The sequence below is a fragment of the Falco punctatus genome (assembly GCF_963210335.1).
Source record: "Falco punctatus genome assembly, chromosome: 1".
NCBI classification, from domain to species: Eukaryota; Metazoa; Chordata; class Aves; order Falconiformes; family Falconidae; genus Falco; species Falco punctatus.
Genome location: NC_137580.1, coordinates 71,540,029 through 71,559,887, shown reverse-complemented (window position 1 = coordinate 71,559,887; position 19,859 = coordinate 71,540,029).

The window sequence follows — 19,859 nt, the reverse complement described above, 5'->3', positions numbered from 1 at the left end:
CTTTGAAATTAGCATTTTTTGCACAGGCTGATGTAGATCTGTCAACTATTCTGTTAGCAGGAGTCACTCAATTAAATCCCAAGTACCTTTTCAAAAAGACTTTAATATATCACTATCCTGACCTACAATTATACATGTTTAATTAAAGATGAAAATGTCAAGAATGATGAGGAGATAAACATTATAAACAGGAAATGGAAATACTTCAGCCAAAAACCTATCAGTAATAACAGCTACTCAGCAGGCAGATTTCCTTGCAAGATGCCTTAGATTTGGGACTCATTTTTAATATTAAAGTTGCCAGATGTTTACTGTAATGTCTGACACTTTTGAAAATAATTACACATAATACAATTTACTAAGATCCTGAAAACTGAGCAGAACTATCAGAGCTCATTACTTTCCCAAAATAAAAAATTATGAGAAAATTTATTCAAAGAACTCAAGAAAGTCTGTGATTCAACAGGTCTCACACACTGAAATCTTATGTGAAATACTAGAACTTCAAGAGTTTTCTGCAATAGTCCCCTGTAGCTTAGAAAGCACTATCAAAGAACTGCATGACTTTAAGAAATAAATTCTCTTTTATGTATCATACATATATATATATATATGTACATTTTATGTATTACTCTCCTTCTTAAGAGATTAAAGGGCAAAAAAACCCACAACCTCTTTCCTTTGAAATTTTTGTGTTGTTTTCTTGGGTTTGGCAGGTTTTGGGGGGTCTTCTTTCTGGGCTGCCGCTGTGCTTTCAGCTAGCATTTGCTTAGAATGAAGTGTTACAATTTTAAGATCTCTCTTGTGCCATATGTAATTCATTGTCCTTGGTTTTAATGTGGAAAAATTAAGATTGGTTTCCCAAGTGTATTTATATGCATTGAATCTCACGTGCCATTTTATCACTCTGTCATGCAGTATCATTACGTCTTTCTACAACGGTTTGTAACAAGATTTCATTTTTACTACCTTGAATAAATCAGTGCAGTGAGCAAACTTTACCACCTTGCTCATCCCTTTTTTCCAGATCACTTATTATTAGATGGCAGAGATCCTAGAACAAATTCCTGTGAGATTCCCTTCTTAGGAAAGATACCAATTATTTCTTATCTTGTTTTCTATTTGTTGACAGTTATTAGACCTTGATACATGGAAGTTCAATTTCTTTAAACTCATTTGGTGAGTGACACTAGTCAATGTCTTTCTGTAAACTCTGGTAGAATACATCAATTAAATCAAAATTACTGCTTGTTTACTGGCCCTGTCAAAGGCCTCTAATAGGTTTGTAAGGCACCTTTTACAAGTCGTATAGAGCCTTTCCCATTATATTAATCTTATCCACATGCGTACAGCTCTATCCTTTATCACATAAATTTCACCAAATGGCTTCATACAGAAGCCAAACTTACTACCCCTACAGTTCCCAATGTTTCTGGTAAAACTCTTCAGAAACATGTGTCATGTACACCACCACCTGCTCTCCCAGTGCTAACAAAATTGTAAGTAATATTTTGCATACCACAGTGTCAGTGATTTCATATATGAGTTTTGTTTAAACTCTTTGGTGAACACAATCTTGCTCAGGAATCTTATCTTGCCATTTTCTTCTCCCAGCAACCCAATTCTAAGAAAGCTCCTTCAAAACACATACAAGGAGAGACTATACTGTGGGAATCTCCTTAAGCTCCTTTCCAGTCAAGGACAAGATTCAGCTTTCAGGTTTTTTTCTTACATCTTTGTTTTCTTTGGACAACCCTTTTATATCTGTAAAAGGATCAGCTGTTTGCCCTGTAAATTCTTCAACAGGCTTCCGACCTGTGATGTATTTGTACAAGGATTCTTAGTAGTTTCTATTTCCTTGAAAACTCATTCCCCAAAATAATTTTGGCCTTCCCTATTGTGGTTTTATATTCAATTTGTGAGTGTAAGAGTTCCATCTTACTCTCAGTAAATCATTTTACCCAGATTTTGTGTACACTGGTTCACTTTAATTGGTTCAGAATCCAGCTGGTGATAGGCATTTGCCCTACAATTCTTGTATAATTTTTATTAAAAGAGTCCACATCACTTGCAAGCATTTCACCCATTTGGCTGAGCCCTTCCATTTCTTTATGAAAAGCTTTATCATTCTACATAATTCCCCTTTCTGAAATTAAACACGCTTACTATTTACTGCTAGGGTCTTTTTCTTTTCTTTCCTTTCCAGAATGCTAAATTTATTTACAACCACTCTTAAGACTAGCTAGTCAATACTAACATTCTGAACCATGATGCTCAGAAGGTCAAAGCTAGCTGTCCTCTTCTGCAGTTAGTGAATAATTTCTTCATTGTGCCTAAAGAGTACTGGGCCACTCTCAGCACACTGGCAAGCCTGATGAGGTCTCAACTCAACATGCAGAGGGGTAAGAAAAATCTTCCCCATAATGTTTTTTTGTCACCATAGCCCTCTCGATCTTCCTTGTTATGTCACTGCTCCTACCAGTCCAGCATCATATTTTGCTATGAAGAGATATAATCTCAGTTCCGTTTAAAGTAGTTGTTGACAAAAGAACAACTTAGTTGTATGATAAGACTTTAAGGGGACTCAGGCAGGGGTAGTTTGTTTGGGTTTGGGGGATTTCTTTAATTTTACAAACTGCAACTAACACAAAACATTCTGCTGCTCTTCAAGAATTTGTATACTGACAAAGACCAATTGACTGTTTTCTTTCCAAAATTTTCTGGTATATTTTATCTCTCTAAAACTAAGCAATCCTGATCAATTTTTCTATTTTTCACATGAATACTTAGTTCAGTTGTCTATTTGTCTAGCATATTTGATTAACATCTGTCTTATCTTTGAGGTTTTCACAGCTTCACTAACAAGAGCATATACTGTGCCAAATTCTGTAATCTTGCACAGGTCACTTTTGCCCCTAGTCCAAGTTTAAACAATAGGGTCCTAATGCACAGTTGGGTTATATGTTCTGATGAGAGGCATGCATGCCTCAGCCATAAGGCCTGCCCATCTCCTGCTCTCTCTCATGCATGGATTAAGATAACATGATCCCACATCTGCAAATTCTTCAAACTGTTACATTTTTAGTTCACTAAACACAAAATTAATCAACAAAAACAACTACTAAACATACAGAAAATAATGCTGTTTAACTGAACAACAAGTTCTCTGCTTTGTTATTATTATTGGAAAATAGATGCATGTGAAAATAGAGCAGTAAAAATCTGCCCATCTTGGGAAGGTCTTTACTTTTGCTCTCCACATCAACTGAATCCACTATCCTTTCAGAGACAAGTATTTAACAAAACCAATGCACAAATCTTATTTCTTTAGAAATTGTTCTTTTGTTGGCTCATTGGGCTACAAAGAAATTTTCAGCTACAGCACAATTTGAACCTCAAGTAATAATAATAAAAAAAAATAGGAAATGTGACAATTATCTAAAAAGACTAAGGCAAAACTGAGATTTTTGCACATCATATGTAATGTAGCCCCTGAAGGTGAATGCTAAGAACCTTACTACAGAAAAGGAAAGAAACTACGGGAAACATACAGCATACATGAGATAAAATAATAAACATAATAAATCATATCCTCCTATTTTTTTTCCATTGTTGGCCAACTTCTTTGTAAGAAGAGACTATTCTAATCAAATCTGTTATAGGAACACTACTTGGAACTGTTATCCCAAGAACAAGGTTTCAAACTTCCCATGGTAAAAGATGCATGGAGAAGGCTAATCTCCAACTCCACCCTCCCCTATTGTTTACCTAGCTATGGAGCTGCAGTATTTTAAACTGGGTTCATTATGATCATGTACGCTAATAAATATGGTAAGTAGAAAGCACTGGATTAATAAAAGCACATTGAAAACAATTTTAAGATTGAAACACTGAATAAAACAATGCCTAACTGCAAATCTATTTTTAGCAGATATTTTGTTGTGCTCAAATGCATTGCTGTCTTCAGGGTCACCGGAGTAGTTTCCAATCTGTTTGTCACTATTTCTAAACTGTAGCAACACTGATGTAAAGGCAAAAGAAACTCAAGAAAAGAATATACCATTAATTCATATACTTTTGACCATTACTGTTATTTCCTTTCAGTAAGTCAAAGTAAAAAGCTTAAAACTTTTAAAATTGATTTAAAGCATAAAATTTCTCACCCAGGCCTAAATAAGTCTTATGGGTTTAACTGGGTTTATGTTTACAAACTGTTATCTTTAATCCCAACATTACTGGAAAACAAAGAATACTATACTTCTAGAACAGCTTTCTAAGTAATCTGTTGTAAAGGAGTTTAAAGGAGCACATAGTCATCACATATCCTAATAGCTGCAGATCTGAGGACAAGGAAAGGACTAACATTTATATTGCTTGGTAATATTTTAAAAATGCACAGAGTTCTGGCAAAAAAAGTGAAAAGCTGATGAAGCCAAATGAAAACTACACGTGCTACAACTGTGTATATCAAGCCATTGAAAAGTTCCAAGGCATTTTAAGGCTTAGTGGAGATGGAAAAATTAAACTGGCTTCATACTATCGCATTTTTTTATATGCTAAATTGTATCATCTTAGTCTTAACAAGAAAAAGTAGAAAACCTTGTTACAAGTAAGTATGTTTTACTGTGAATGCTCATATTTACACCTCACTGTACACTAACATTATCTGAAATTCACTTTATGTTAACCTGTGCTGGGGCTTAATAAATGATTTTTAACTTTAAAGATGTTATTACCTTACTATTCAAAAAGGGCACATCTACTTCACAAGAGCGCAAGGGGGGGGGGGGGGGGGGTGTGGAGATAATTTATAGTTTTTATGCAAAGCATGGTGATCTCCAAGCTAAGGTAAAATACCGGAGGGAATCTCGCTGAAGAGGGGCGTGCCAGTGAATTTGCACTCTCAAACCTGCCCAGCGCAGAGCTACGCACGGCGAACTCAAAGGCACCTCTCCAGTCCGCAGCTCCGCGGGGCCTCAGCACCCCTCCCCTCACGCCGCGGCTGCCGGCGGCGAGCAAAACGTGTTACCGCTTCCCCCCGTGCAACGCCTGCGTGGCGTGCGGCCCCTACGCGCCTGGCAAACCGCAGAGCCAACGCCGGCGGGGCGCCGAGGGCTCGCTGAGGGGCAGCGCCCTCCTCTCAGCGCCGCCGCTCGTGCCCCGCGCGCTCGGGGCGGGCGCCGACAGAGCCGCCAGCCTCTGGCACGTGCGAGCGGCGGGCGCTGAGCGGCTGCTGCGCGCGGCAGCTGCATAGCAGCGCGCGCAGCAGCCGGCAGCCGCGGGGGCACAGCCAGCAGCGGCGGGCACAGCGCGAGCGCACCGGCCGCCCGGCGAGCCCAGGGGCGCGGCACCCACCGGAGAGGCCGCAACACCAGCAGGCGCCCGCCCGCCCCCGTTCCCCGCGTTCCCGGGCGGGAGGATGCGCCCTCCCGCCCTGCCCGCCCGCGGTCGGGCCGCACAGTTTTGCGCTACAGCTGTTGGCGGCTCGGGGTGCGGTGCAGGGTGGGCGGGCCCGGGCTGTAGCACCTCGTCGGGCTCAGCGTGCCCGCCGGGGCTCAGGGCAGGCATGCTCGGAAGAATTACTCCCTCCTGGGTTTTTGCTTCATCCTTTAAAGTCATACTTGGCCCGCAGCAGAGCTTTGTTTCACATTCAGCCACCACCATTTAGCCTCACAGTAAACCAGACACAGGAAAGTGATGGTGCTTTTGAACAGCCTCATTCTGTGAATTTTAATAGGTCTTACCCAGTTCTGCATCCTTGTTAATGACTGGAGAGTAGTAATGGCAGCTTGAACCCCTCAGCTAAAGTACTTTTGTCCTGCAGAAGCTGTAGGAGAGGTGAGGAGACAACACAGACTTTGGGGAGATAAGCAGCATGTCTCAAAAGCAGGTAGCAAAGTATTCCTCCAGCAGGCCTCAAAAGAGGCTATTGCTAATAGTTACAATAATGAATTTTACACATCGCACCCATGTTTCTATCTTTGTTTCCCAAAAACTCTTAAGTGGCAAATGCTGATCACATAACTCCTTGCTTTCACACCACAGTGACTGAGCTACATGGATAGTTTCCAGCCTTGCATCTACACGTAGATGCTGACTGGCCTCAATGTTTGCTCTCAAAATGCAGTGCTCTGTTGAAAAGGGCCCTCTTTCTGCTTGGACCCCAGGAGCAGCTAGATGACTTGTTTCTTTGCACCAAGCTTACCAGAACAGAGTATAGATGATTTCCAGAAGATGCTCGATACCAAATCTTAGTACACTCAAACCATGGAGAAGTGTGGGATGACAAAAAAAGCAGTACATTTTCTCCCTTGATGTGTGCATTCAGATGGGGATGGTACATCAAGTGTTTCCCACTGCTGAAAAATTACAAGCATAGGTAAAGCATTTACCTCCAAGCACGAAATCATTCACACCCCATTGTTTTCATCTACACTTTTTATTAGAATTGCATTTACCAAGGACTTGTTAAGGTTCCAAGTCCCCTATTTAAACATAACTCAGCCTTTCTGGGAACATCTCACATTTTCACACAGAACGTTTCTATAAAACTGGTGTGAATTCCTTGTGGCCCCAGCTGGCTGTGCAGGCAGCATGTTTAGCCCCCAGCCCAAAAACTAAAAATTCATTTTAAAAAATCTAAACCCAGAGGGATTCAATTCTTAGTGGATTTTTTTTTCTTAACATTAGCATATTAGCATAACTGCATATGTGGGAAAAAATGCAATAAACACAAGGTTAAAAATGTTTAGTCACCTTCATCATTGGTACTAACAGACAGAATTTCTTGATATGGTTTTCAGCACTATCTTTGTAGAAGAAATTAAACACACAAGCATAAGAAAAGAAATACCACAGAGGTAGCTGTAGATGGCGTATTTCCCCAATTTTGCCAAGGTTGTAGGGCTATAGCAACCCTGCCCATTTCACCATTGCAAACATGATGCAGCAGAAAGCTTTTCTATTTTCAGTCCTTTCACCAAAGAAAGTATTTGTAAGTAGTATCTTCAGGCTACTAAAGCTCTGAAATTAAACATATCCATACCATACTATCTACTCACATGAAGAAATGGTACTTCATCAACATCCATTCCAGAGTTAAATGTAATAAGGATCACTTTAAGAAGGTGCTATAAATGGATATCAATAATAAACTCTATCATAAGTTATATTCTTCCTGTTTAGATAAAGTATTCATTATTTTTATTCATGTTATGTATGCAAAATGCTAATGGAGCTCTCACATAAGCAAAGTCTTAAGTAAGACAAATTACAAGGATTAGAGTTTATCTGAGTGTGGGCTTCTGATCCAGGACTGGGTGACCCTGTGCTTGTAACTGCACTCAGTATATAGAAGTCTTTGCTTTTCTAGTAATTTCTGGAGCAGGCTTCATGCAGCAAAACCTGCAGGCTTCTGCTCCTCTCTTTTTCTGGTATCATCCTATTTGAATTGGATGCAGTCATATATTCCCATCTGAGGCTGGAAAGAAATTGCTGTAGCATAAAATCTTGTAATGAGGGGAAGCCAATAAAAATAGATGTTTTACATATCCAAAGAAAATTTAGAAGACTCACACAGGCATCCTCATAAAAAACAGTTTCACAACACTGAACTTGCAGATAAGCAGTTTTCCAAAATACCAGAATAAAGGAAAGAAAGAAAAACCAAACCAAGAAAAGAAGTATTTTTGAGGTGGTTCACATGAGAAGTCCCAGGCTTAAAATGCAGTATGAGACAGAGCTATTTGACATGAAGGAGATCTTCCTAATGAAAAGCGTTTCATGAAACTTGTAGAAATTAAATAATACAAATAGGTATTTTTAAAATAAAAATGTAAATATTCAAAATACAAAGCAAATATATTTAAAATAAGATAGGTACCCAAGTATGAAAAGGTGATTTAACAATGCTGTGCTCATACTCCTGATGCACCTAAGACCATTTAGACTCTTAAATTCACTTACTCTGAATTCTGGTTTATAAAGATGCTGGTTAAAGACAATGTAGCAGTGAGAGAGGACTAAAGTTTAACTAAAGGGCTGGGGGGGGGGAAGACAGGAAAAGTGGCCTTGTTTAACAGCAAACAGGGAAGCTGAAAATTACCAAGTGGGTAAGTTATAAATGTTTTAAAATAATTCAGATAAATAGTCCAGATTTCTAATCCTAGGCCAGATGTCTTTCTGCTGGGAATATTCCCAAGAGATTATTCTCCTTACCCTAGCATTTCTTTCTACATCCTGCTGCAAATTCTGCATCTGTTTCATTTTTCAAGCCTGTCATGTGAAAATATCTAACCATATCTTTCTGTGGCTAAGATCTCACTCTGTTTGCATTATCATCTTCCAGTCTGCTGTAAGATTTGTTGTGTTACTGAAAGATTGGTCAAAGAAACTTTAAGACTTGTTTTGAAGTTTAGAAAGCAGTCATTCTTTCTTACGGTACCAGGAGCACGGGGGATATCTCCTAATGTGCTCACCTTATCCTCAAATACATGTTCCTTATATTCTGCATAATCATACATATGCATTAAGTTTCCCCAAAATCCACACATATTTAATTATTTCCCAGAATTCATTTACATTAGTCCCCCCTTCTTTTGCACACATGTAGTTTCTTCTGATTTGAGCTTTTGTGACCACCAAACCCAAACCCATTTCTAGATACTTCATGACCCGATCATCTTAGTCCTCTTATGATGTTTTCTTGGCAAAACCTGCTAGGTTTCCATGAGATTCAGTCAGTCCTGTTCTTTCATCCTAGATGTTCCTTTCAAGTTAGATCACAAGTCTCATCCATACAATACCAGGTCTTCTCGATCACAATCCAATCATTATACTGATACAAGGACTTCTCAGTTACAATCTAATAGTTATACCAAGGCTTTATGTATACTAAGGTTATAGATTAAACTTCTGGTATCACTAGTATCAGTTGATTAGTTTCCTTTTCCCATTTCCAAATAGCAGTAGTTTCAGCTGCAATTTGCTGTCAGTATAGCTACAAATTAGGTAACTGCATGGACAAATTGTATGTACAGTGTTTGTCTGGAAAAAAGGAGACACTTGTCTGGCTGAGGACAGCTCTGGTAAAGACATAACTTGTTCCAGTTGTTTTCCCTAGTTCCAGTACTGTCCTCTGATTCTTTGTGCATGTCTTCTATTTATCATTATTCATATTTTTTTCAATTCCATCCAAAACACCAAATCCAGGACTAAATTCTCAGTGCAGTGAGCACAGTTGATACACACAAATACAAAGACTTCTGCACATAGAGAAATGCCCATTCCATCACCAGAATAATTTTAAAAATAAGCAAGTTGCATTGCTAAATATGGGCCAAGATTGGTACTTTAGTACTGTTACCTAAACTCCCAAATTAACTATATGTTAAACAAGTATGTGCACAAAGTCTAGGTCAAGCTGATCCACCCTCTCAAGTCATCAAAACAGATTAATGAAAGGACCTCTAATCACAGGAGTCAACCCTGGGAAACAAAGAACAGATAACCATGAGAACACAGTTATCTAAATTATGCAGAAAGAAGCCTCCAAGTGAGAAAGTTTGGGCCACAAGAGAAGACAAGCTGAGAAGGTGTTGCAAGCCACAGAAAATTAGTTAGAAGTAGGACAAAGGTAATCGTGGTAGTGGGAGATCGTGACCTCCAACTCAAATAACCATCCACCCCGCCCTCAAAGCGGGCAAACTCCTGCTTCAAGAACACGCAAAGTTGGTAAAAAAAACTTCAGCAGTGCTATCTAAGGATGCGCACTAATTTGCGTTAGAAGAAAGAAACCTGTAACCGATCCTGTGCATGAATGAAAATGAATATGTAATATTCTATGAATATGCAAGTACTCTACTGTATATAATGTGTACCCCTGAGTAACTTCGTGTGCACATTAGGAGGAGAGATCCCCCATGCACCCAGCGCTGCAGTAAACCAGTGTCAGCTTTCTAAACTATCATTTGGTTTGGAGAGTTTTCCTGATTACGATTTTCAGTAACAATACTGCAACAGTATGTTAGAAACAACTGCACAACATCCAGGACACGCTGTAGGTTGAGAAAGGTGGCATGTTGCATTAGTTATTGAAGCTGAATATTGGATTTCTAAAGAATGGGAAAAAAGCTGAAGTGTAGTTTGGGAGTTTTGCTTGTTTTAAAGAAGATACTATAAATAAAAGCATTATATTACAGCTGCGATTGAGAAGTTCTGAGCTTTCACACCATTTAATATAAACACATTTCATGTTATAATTCTCTCCAAAGAGGTGATTATTATGGATTATAATAATCATTATTATGCTTTGGAATGTATAAAGCTGTCTTTACCTGCTTAGTATTTTCCCTTAACACATATAGCGTATGCATCTATCTACCTTTGTTGTCAATTGAAATGTTTCTTGACAGGAGCTGGTCAAAGACTGGCTTCACTAAGAATAACCATCTTCTCCTACAGAAGACCAGTATAGCAGGCTTGGTCCTTTGGAAACAAATTCCATCAGCTATCTCAAGAAGCAGAACAGTGAACACTATGAACTACTAAAAATATATCCAAGGTTCAAAGTTTCTAGTTATACCCTTTCAGGGCTTTTTGCTGTTATCAGATGAGTATTATTAGAAAATAATAATCAGTGACTATAAACCATGGAGTCTCTGATAAGAAGGGCTGGACCTGGAGTTGTATTTACTAGAAAAAAAGAAAAATATGATGAATGGTTTCCAAGACACTGGCAAGCAGGCACTTCTCAAGTAATACTTAAACAGCATAATCTACACAGCTAGCTGAATTTAGTATGTTCTATCATTTTCATTAGAACTGAAAAGTGAACACATACTGCTGATATAAATATGACACCAGAATAATCTGTAACATTTTCCTTTGTTAATAAACTTTTAGTATCTTTCTCACTTGGCAATTGAGAAACTTTTTTCAAGTTAAGTTCCATAGTCTTACAAATGAGATAAAATATATTTTAAAAGTGGGTTTTAAATATAACTGTACTTAATTATGTTAGAATTTATTTTAAAATGTTCTTTATTACATTAAAAACAGTAATTCCAAAAGAAAAATAAATCTGTTCTGGCAAATACAACTGTTACCGAGTTTTATTAGGCACAAAGACATTAAATAAGACCCACTGAAGTATACCATGGAGGCTACACAAATATAATATTTAAGACTTTAGTAAGGATGAATAGTATTGGGGGGAGGGAGAAAGTCAGTCTTGTCTCATTTATAATGCAATTAAGTGAGAAGTGTGATGAAATCAATGCATAATTCTAAGTTAATTACTACAAATGAGACCAGTATCTGGCATCAGCAGTTGCAAGGGACTGGTAACTAGGTACAATGCTGTTCCCGATTCAAATAGTAGGCAGGAAAAGTAGTAAAAAGAAATTAGATTCCCCTTACAAGGGTTCAGCAGCTCGTGGGAACTGAGAGGGCAGTGTTCTTACTCCAGCTGTCAGTGAACAGCTGCCTGGCTCAGAAAAAACAACAGCACCACAAACTGACAGTGAGACAAATCAGCAGGTACAGCGGCTTTGTCCATATTCTGCACTGGCCAAAGGCATGTGGTTGCAGTTAGCATCACACCAGCCCCAAACTAACAAGCCCTCTTGAAATTTCAGTTTTAGCCTCAGCTCAGGACTGTAGTGGTATAATCACATAATTTCTGGTTGGCTTTAAGAGCAAGTTGGGCTTGCCCATGATGTCTGACTGCAACATACATTGTGAGCATATATGGTGCATGGGCCATTCTTGTGCTTCATCACCTTCCATCAAAAAAATCAGTAAACTATATGTAGACCATTGTATTCATTAACCCTTCTGTTAAATATCCAGGATTCTGGGGATGCCTAAGTATGTCTGTCTCCTGTTAAATCTTCATGTTACCAAACTGGGGCTTTAGTAAATCCAGCAAAATGAGCCTTTTCCTAGTAACTCCTTACTACGGGAGAAACTTAAATCTGAAAGGAAGGCAGGAGACAGAAGGAAAAAAAAGACTCAAGCTTCTAGCTCCTCAGTGTTCTGGGCACACAGCGGTATCACTTCAATGCCACCCAAAATCCCACCCACGCTCAGAAGCAAAACGGAGTGCTGAGGCTGAGCTTGGATGTCAGACAAGTTTCTGCTACATTTACCAGATACAGCTTTCAACAGTCTAGGTCTTTGACTCCCACATTATGTGATCATTCACACAATCTCTATAGATTGCTATCAGAGCAGAATACCTGTGCTCAGCATTCACATTGCCCAGCTGAAAACAATAACACAGACTCTAAAGCTGCAGAAAAATTAGTATTGCCTCTTTTCCAAGGAAAAATTGGATTTTTTCTTAGAACTGAAGAAAGTTGAATTCAATCTTGTTCACCAGGCTAAATAATTCATTCATACAAGGAAAAATTGGATTTTGTCTTAGAACTGAAGCAAGCCGAATACAATCTTTTTCACCTAGCCAAATAATTCTCTTGTACAAGCCTGTGCAAATGCAAAGGCGAGCAAGAGTTTCCCCGTTAAAGTAAGATCGAAGCATGCTACACCCTGTTTCAACTACTGTACCTCTGAGGTGTTTTCTGGCACAAGAGCTTTATCAGCTTGCCCAGTCACAAGTTAATTTGGGAACATGACCACCCCCCACAGCAGTGAGAACAGCTGGGCTAGAGCAATGCATAAGTTTCCTCGAATTATATATTACTTGAACAGTACTCTACAGCACCACCCGAATTCATACTTCGCTGACTATGCATCCTGGACAATTTGAGCAAGATTTGTTCTCAGCCCTACACTTATTCTATTTTAGGAACTAAAAGGCTTATCCCTTCCTCCTTGTCTCATCAGTGGCTTTACACAGCCTGTGGCCAGTTTCTATGGTAACTATAAGGACAGGTGGGAATGTACAGATACCACACAGAACTGCACTTCCAGCAGCAGTCAGGAAGGGGTCAAGGCAAAAGCAGTTCATGGATATATATTTCTCAAAGCTTTTAGATTAGCACTTCAGGGGTGAAGGGAAAAGGGAGGGTCAAAAGCTAAACGCAAAGTAATTACAAGAAGAAAGAGGAGACAAAAAAATTTGAAAACTTAGACTGCAAAACTGAAAAACTACTTGGAGTACTAAGGTAGAAAGATATGAACTCTCTCTAGGAATTATATTTGCATCAAAGCCTACTGTTTGTTCTTTGCTCTGCAAAGACACGTACCTACTGATACAAGATAAATACTTGCACAATTGGGTTTTTGTTAGGTTCTTCCCCTCTACTTAGTGCTGGATAAATTTTTATTTTAAAAAAGCAGTGGTTATTAAACATAGAAGCTTTTACTAAATCCCACTGCTAATACCCTTTGGGATATTTGATAGCATGCCAGCTGTACTGTGAGCTCAGAGGCAAGTAATGTAGGCATTTTAAACAGCAGAGACTATAGGCTCCAAAGCAGCATTCCCTAACTCCCCCCCACTGCCTCCAATATACAAACAGCGCTCTAGGAGACTCCTTTTCCTATGGATGGGCCCCCCTCCACCTCATTTGTAAATGCTGGGCTTCTCATTCCCATTTATGAATGCGTAACACGCTTCAGTAATTCAGCCCTTAAGTACAGGCAAAAGTTACTTTCCCTGAAAAATCGTTTCTGGTTTAACAGGACAGAAACAGCAAGCCAGCACAACTTGCCTCCGTGCTGTGGATGAGGGCTTGTGAGGCTCTAAAAGCTTTTGGTGTGTTCCAACTAGCAGCCACATGCGTGTCCAAGGGTAAAAAATATCTCTATTAGAGCTAGCAGGAAAGTGGAAATAGCATTGGGGTGAATGCAGTGGAATGGCAAAAGGCTGATGTTCCTCTGAGCTCCTAGGGGTTTCCCTGCCCACACTTATTTTCCAGGGGGTGGGGGAAGTAAAGTGTAAATCCTCCTTTTGTCTTTCAGTTTAGGTCAGCTCTCTCCTAACCAAACACCATTTCAAACAAATATAGAAATAAAACTGTAATACACTGTGGATCTAACAGAACACTTGACAAATAATATACTTTGCTATTCCACTACTATATATAAATAAAATACATGTAAATATATTCTATCCTGCTTTCCACCTGCAGAAATGTATATTCTTCAGGGAATGGATTATTACGATACAGTTGTGCAGTATCTAGCACCTTGATCATAACTAAGGTCTATATATGCTGCTAAAATATCTGCTTTGTAAGCAAAGATAAAGACACAACAGTGACGCAGAATTTAAGATCTAACCTACATACCTGGAGATGGCTGATGAAAAGGGAAAGGAGTATTTCTTTTGCTTTAAACACACTGTTATACAGACAGTTCATGTGTAAGATCTAAGGCATGACTGATGATTCCAATCAGCACTTTCCAGAGTAAAGTTGCTTAGCATTTTGGGAACAATCATTGTGCAATTCCGTTGTTATGCTTCAAAAAAATATATTATGTAAATATTTCCTCTGACATGAGCAAACTTTTACAGATATTTTCTGAATTATTAGTGTTTTCTACAAAATATATGTATGTTTTGCATGGTGGCTGACTTCATACTAAAGGTTTTCTGGATTCTTCTGATTTTGATCTTAAATCACAGCTATCGGATTTGTTTCACTTATTTAGTTTTCAGTAAAATGTATGGATTTCTATAGACATCTTCACAAATACAAAATGAAGCAGAACTAATTTGGTTATTACAAAAAAAAAAAACAACTCCCCACAAACAGGAAAATATAAAGTCCTTTCAAATTCAAGCATAAAGAAAGAGCAAATTTTTTAGAAATAAAGACCAAAAAAACACTGGGTAAAAAGGAGAGGACACATTAATCCTGGAATGTCTGAGCAATGAAATATGCATTCACGCTCATGACTTTTCTCCCCTACTTCTTGTTTACTTTTCCTAATTTCTGGTTAGCTTCTATGTTTATCTTACTGTGGACAACCACAGCTGCAAACAGCCTGCCTCAGAGGCTGTTTTCTTCTTGAATTAAATTTCACATTCTCCTACACATGCATTCATAGCACAGGATCCCAGGCAGAGACTTTTGAGTTTTTAGCTGTCTTATTGAGTAAGTAATTAGACTCTCTTCCATTTAGCTTTTAGGAAGGATAACTAGTCCATGCACTATCTTGATTTAAGTCCACAATTGCTTCCTAGTGCCTGCTCCCACATAATGTGGTTTCCTCTCCTGCCTTGCACTTCTAGCCCATAATTACTAAATCAGTTAGTGAGGTATATACTGCTCAATTCATGTGGCCTTTTGCAAAACCTCTGGAAATGGAAAAGTTAGTGTATAAGCCAAGCATATTGCATCACAATTCATCAAGTATTACTTACTGCTTGCCCTAAAACCATAGAAGCCACCTGGGAGGCATCCTATAGACCACATACAATATTTGTGTTAATGATCTCAACACAGAAATTGCATGGACAGTTTTAGCTGCTGCATGTTCAGGGAGCCCTCAGACCCTGCAACACCTTCTATCTCCTCCCCCATACAGCTCCTTCTTTTTCCACATCACCAGAGTAGATCCAGGCTTCCAGCACCTCCATGTGCAACCTATTATCACCCCATCAGAGAGGTGAAAGCAGTCTTCAGCCTGCTCCCAAATAGAAACTGAACTCTAGAGAAGGTGGTTTTCTGGGTTGGCATGCATTCAGCAGAATAATCATTGAATGAGAGCTCATAAGTCTGGCTTTGCCCAAGATGATTTCTTGTCGAGTGCCTAAGTGGCAAGCTCCTCAGGGCTGTATACTGTATAAAATGCTTTACAGATTGGGTGCAGTGCAAATGCATGCAGTCACCTTGCTTAGACCCAGCACTGCAACCAGGCTAATAAGCTCTTTTAAAAAAATATTATTAATAGGGAAGTCTGATATTCATGCACCTGTGTTGCCTGGTAAAAGACAAGAGGAGACCTGGGCAATATTTCAAAGTTTGGTTCTTTACTGACTCTGCAACATTTTTAGGTCTCTATGTTGCAACTTCAATACCTGAATTAGCCAATTTTTTTCATTTGCAAAGTTACACTTTCTTTACTGCTCTCAGAAGTTGAGAGCAAACTCTGTAAGAGATTGTGTTCTGGCATGCTGTTGACAGCTGAGCATGCCATCAAAAGAAACAGTAGTTAACAAATTCACATCCTTTTATTTCTCTGTTGACTTGAGGAAAGTGCTAGAATGGCTTAATTATTTTTTAACCTACTTAGAATTAAATATTTGTAATTCAGAAGCCCAAGTGCAATGAAGAATTTAGTCAACAGAACATCTTAGCTAATGCTATAACATTTTGAATTCTTTCCGGCTAGATTTCCAACTATTTTAGAAGTTACTCCACCAGCCCAGGTATTAAAGAACACTGACTGCCAGACCCTCTCAAGCAAGGCCACATCACGTCAGTATTCATACACACAAAGCATTCTCCTTTAGTATTCTCACTAGCAGTTGTTTTGTCTTCTGCTGGGGCTTTTCATCAGGGAGAAAATGCCTTAAATTCCAATGAACAAGAAACTGGCACACTACCAATCTACTCTAGAATGCCTCAAGGGCTCTTGGCTACGTACAAAACAAATACCATCTCATACCTTTAACAGTGCAGATGAAATCTCTTGTTTCTTTCTTGTAGTGCTTAAGTGTCTTGGCCAACTGAGACAGATAGGTAGTTCCAAGGTGCATATTACAGATTAATTTAAGCTTTGGATGATGAGATTTCTTTTCCTGTGGGTAAATTCTGCAGTACCCTCAGAGGTGGGTCACTTAAGCCCCCTACTCAAATCCCTCATTTTGTCCATTACAGTCAAATAATCATCACAAGGAGTTTTCTCTTCAAAGATAACATCAGTTGAACTGAGGGAATCCAGTTTCTTGCCTCTGCCTTCTGCAGATTATGAATACAGTGTAAAATAGGAGCAGGGTGGAAAAAAACACGTGTTCTTACCCAAGCCCTTGGATGTTTGGAACATCTTACCCAGAAAGCTATCTCCTACTGCAGTCTCAAATCTTTTTCTTCCTTTGTGAGCTTATTATTAAGTTGCTTCACTACTTGCAGCATCTTATTTCAGTATTTCCCAAGTTGGCCAGCAGTTTCTATGTCTCCTCCATTTCCTGGAAAACCTTCCGGTTCTTGACAGCCAGGTCACTGAACACCTCATCAATCTGTCTTGCTTTTACAGACAGAAAGCTCTGATTTGACTTCTACATTCACTCAGACACTTTTAACTGCATAGCTGAGAGCTTTTATCTCCTCTGACAAAGCACTGGAGGTCTCCCAGAAGGGAGGAGAGGATATCTTAATTAATTTTGCAAAATCTCTAGTTCTTGGGTCTCATTTATTGGACTTCTTTTAACAGCTTTTGGTTGCTTCTCAGTGCTCCCAGCACCTCTGTAACGTTCTGTTTGGACTTATTGGGAATATCACATTACAAGTTCCCTGCCTGGAAACTCTCTCACTAACACCAGCGCATCAAAATTTAGCCCACATCTAAATGAACAAAATGATAGGATCTCTATATAGGTTGAATGCCTTGGATAGCACTTTGATTGTTTCACATATTATAGTCCCTATGTGTTAATGAAGAAGAGGGACAGGGTTAGCAAGGTCCAGGTTTGTTCGAGTGTTAAATGTCCATCTTCTGTCTGTCATTAACATAGCACCAAAGCAGCTGTGGAGGGCCTTGGCAGGCCAAGCTAATTGCCCGAAGTTCCTATGGTAAATCCACATCTTTACTTGCCAACACTCTCTTCTGGTAGCTGAGGAACACAAGCATCATTACATGAACTCTGCATCATGCCTAAGCTTTGATGCTACTGTTAAGGCACCTGCAGGTCTGCTTTGTGCCTCCTGTCTGGTGCAAGGCAGTGGCTGCCCATCTGCAGAACGTTTCTGGTTTATGTTAGATAAATCATAAAAAAACCCAAACAAAAAACAACAAAACCCCCACACATACCACAACCACGCAACACAAAACTGACAGCGTGCCCAGATAGGAATGAAAATTGCACTAGTCCAAAGACTGGCTCTTGTCCAGATGAGTCTGGATCAGTACCATATAATGTTACTAGATACTAGAAGAGACCAACTGAATTTTAGTGGTCCTATAATTGTTAGTCCTATAATACTACAAATTCCAAAGCGCTCAAGAACCAAGTATCTCATGTTTTCGATGCTGATAAATAGCTGCTTCTAGAATTAGCATGGATTGAACGACCATAGTTTCAAATTAACTGATGCATTTGCTAATTGGCATCTATACACAACAGTGCAGATCAATACAATTTAGGTATTACCAAACTGGCAAATGAAGCTTTAAATTGACTTAAAGTTTAGGGACTGATTGATAATTGAAGGCAGCAGTAAACTTCCACCTTTTGTAACACAGTTAGACATGCTCACAAGCACATCAATCTCCATTCTAAACCAGACAGGTACTTCAACTATTCAGAAGGCTGATCCAGAATCCTGTTTTCTTTTAATATTTTCTTCTGTCCTGCCTAAATTAAGGTGCATAGCCCATTCATATGTCCCTATGCCATCCCTGCTTTAATTCTGTTTTTCTTGCTCGCTGACTTCTGTCTCACCTCTGTATACTCATAGATAGAAAATGTGATCTTTAGGCCTGCATTTTCAGACTACACAGCAGGTCATACTCCACTTTTACGATATGTACTCCATTTTCTTGTAAGGCAAATATGAATTTACCTTTCCTGAACCTGAGTAATCATAGAGATCCTAGATAAGAGCTAACCACTAAGAGACATCTTACAGCTTGAAGTTTCACATTGGAAACGGATCAAGAGGCCTATGAGATGTTAAAGAAAAGACATTATTAAGGATGTGTAAATTTGACCACCTAAGAGGAGAAGCAGCCCTGGATTAACATACATGTCCCTCTTACTTGAGGTCTCCTATAACCCCATGCTATTCATTGCAAAAGAAAAAAGTAGCTCCTTGATTACAGGCTAGATTGAAGGAAGTGCAAAACCCAGCCCCTATTTATTCCCTTGTTTCACTAAAATAGCAGGACTGAAGAGACTAAAGTAGTTGTTCCTTGCTACTTTCTGCTCATTTAGCCCTTTGTTGCTAATGGATCAGGTTAATGCAAGCAAGCTTAGGAAGAAATGCATGCTGCCTTTTAAAATATTTTTTCCCTTTTTTTGATGTTTATTTATACTTGTTTTTCATTTTTGGCCTGTCCACACAGGTTTTGTACTGCTTTAACTAAGGACCTACTGCAGCAAAAGAGAGAGAAACCTCCTGTGTATGTGGTTTTGTATTTATACCAGGGCAACATCCAGTTCTAATGCCCTTAATCAAAATTAATATTGGCAGAAAATTTACACTGAACTAGTAAGTAATAAACTGTACTTAGTACTGACACTGCTGAACAGTTACACAATTCCTTAACTTGCAGCCATTGTTCATACCAAGACAAATACTCAATTTCAGCAATTACCTTTCACGTATTCTGAAAGTTGTCTTCATTATCATTAGTACCAGAGTGCTTGGTATCTTTTAGATCATTTTCCTTCTTTAGTCCTAGCTGTAGTATTCAAAGCATTTCCTCAGTGCTGTCTGAGGGCTGCAATTACACTCTGCCTGTGCTTAAAACCTCATGCCCAGCCCATTTAATTTCTCTGACAATATCCCATAAGGCACATCTATTTTGCTCACTGAGCTCATTAGTATCTATTCCTGCTCCAGCAGGTAGATCTCAGACTTCCAGGGTCTTTACTTGAAAGACTATTTTATTGGCAACTGTATACAAAGAAAAGGATTATTATGAATAAAAGATTAAAAGAAATCAGTGGCTATCGACTACAACATAAATGTAACAACAGTTATGCCAGCAAAACTTTGTCACGC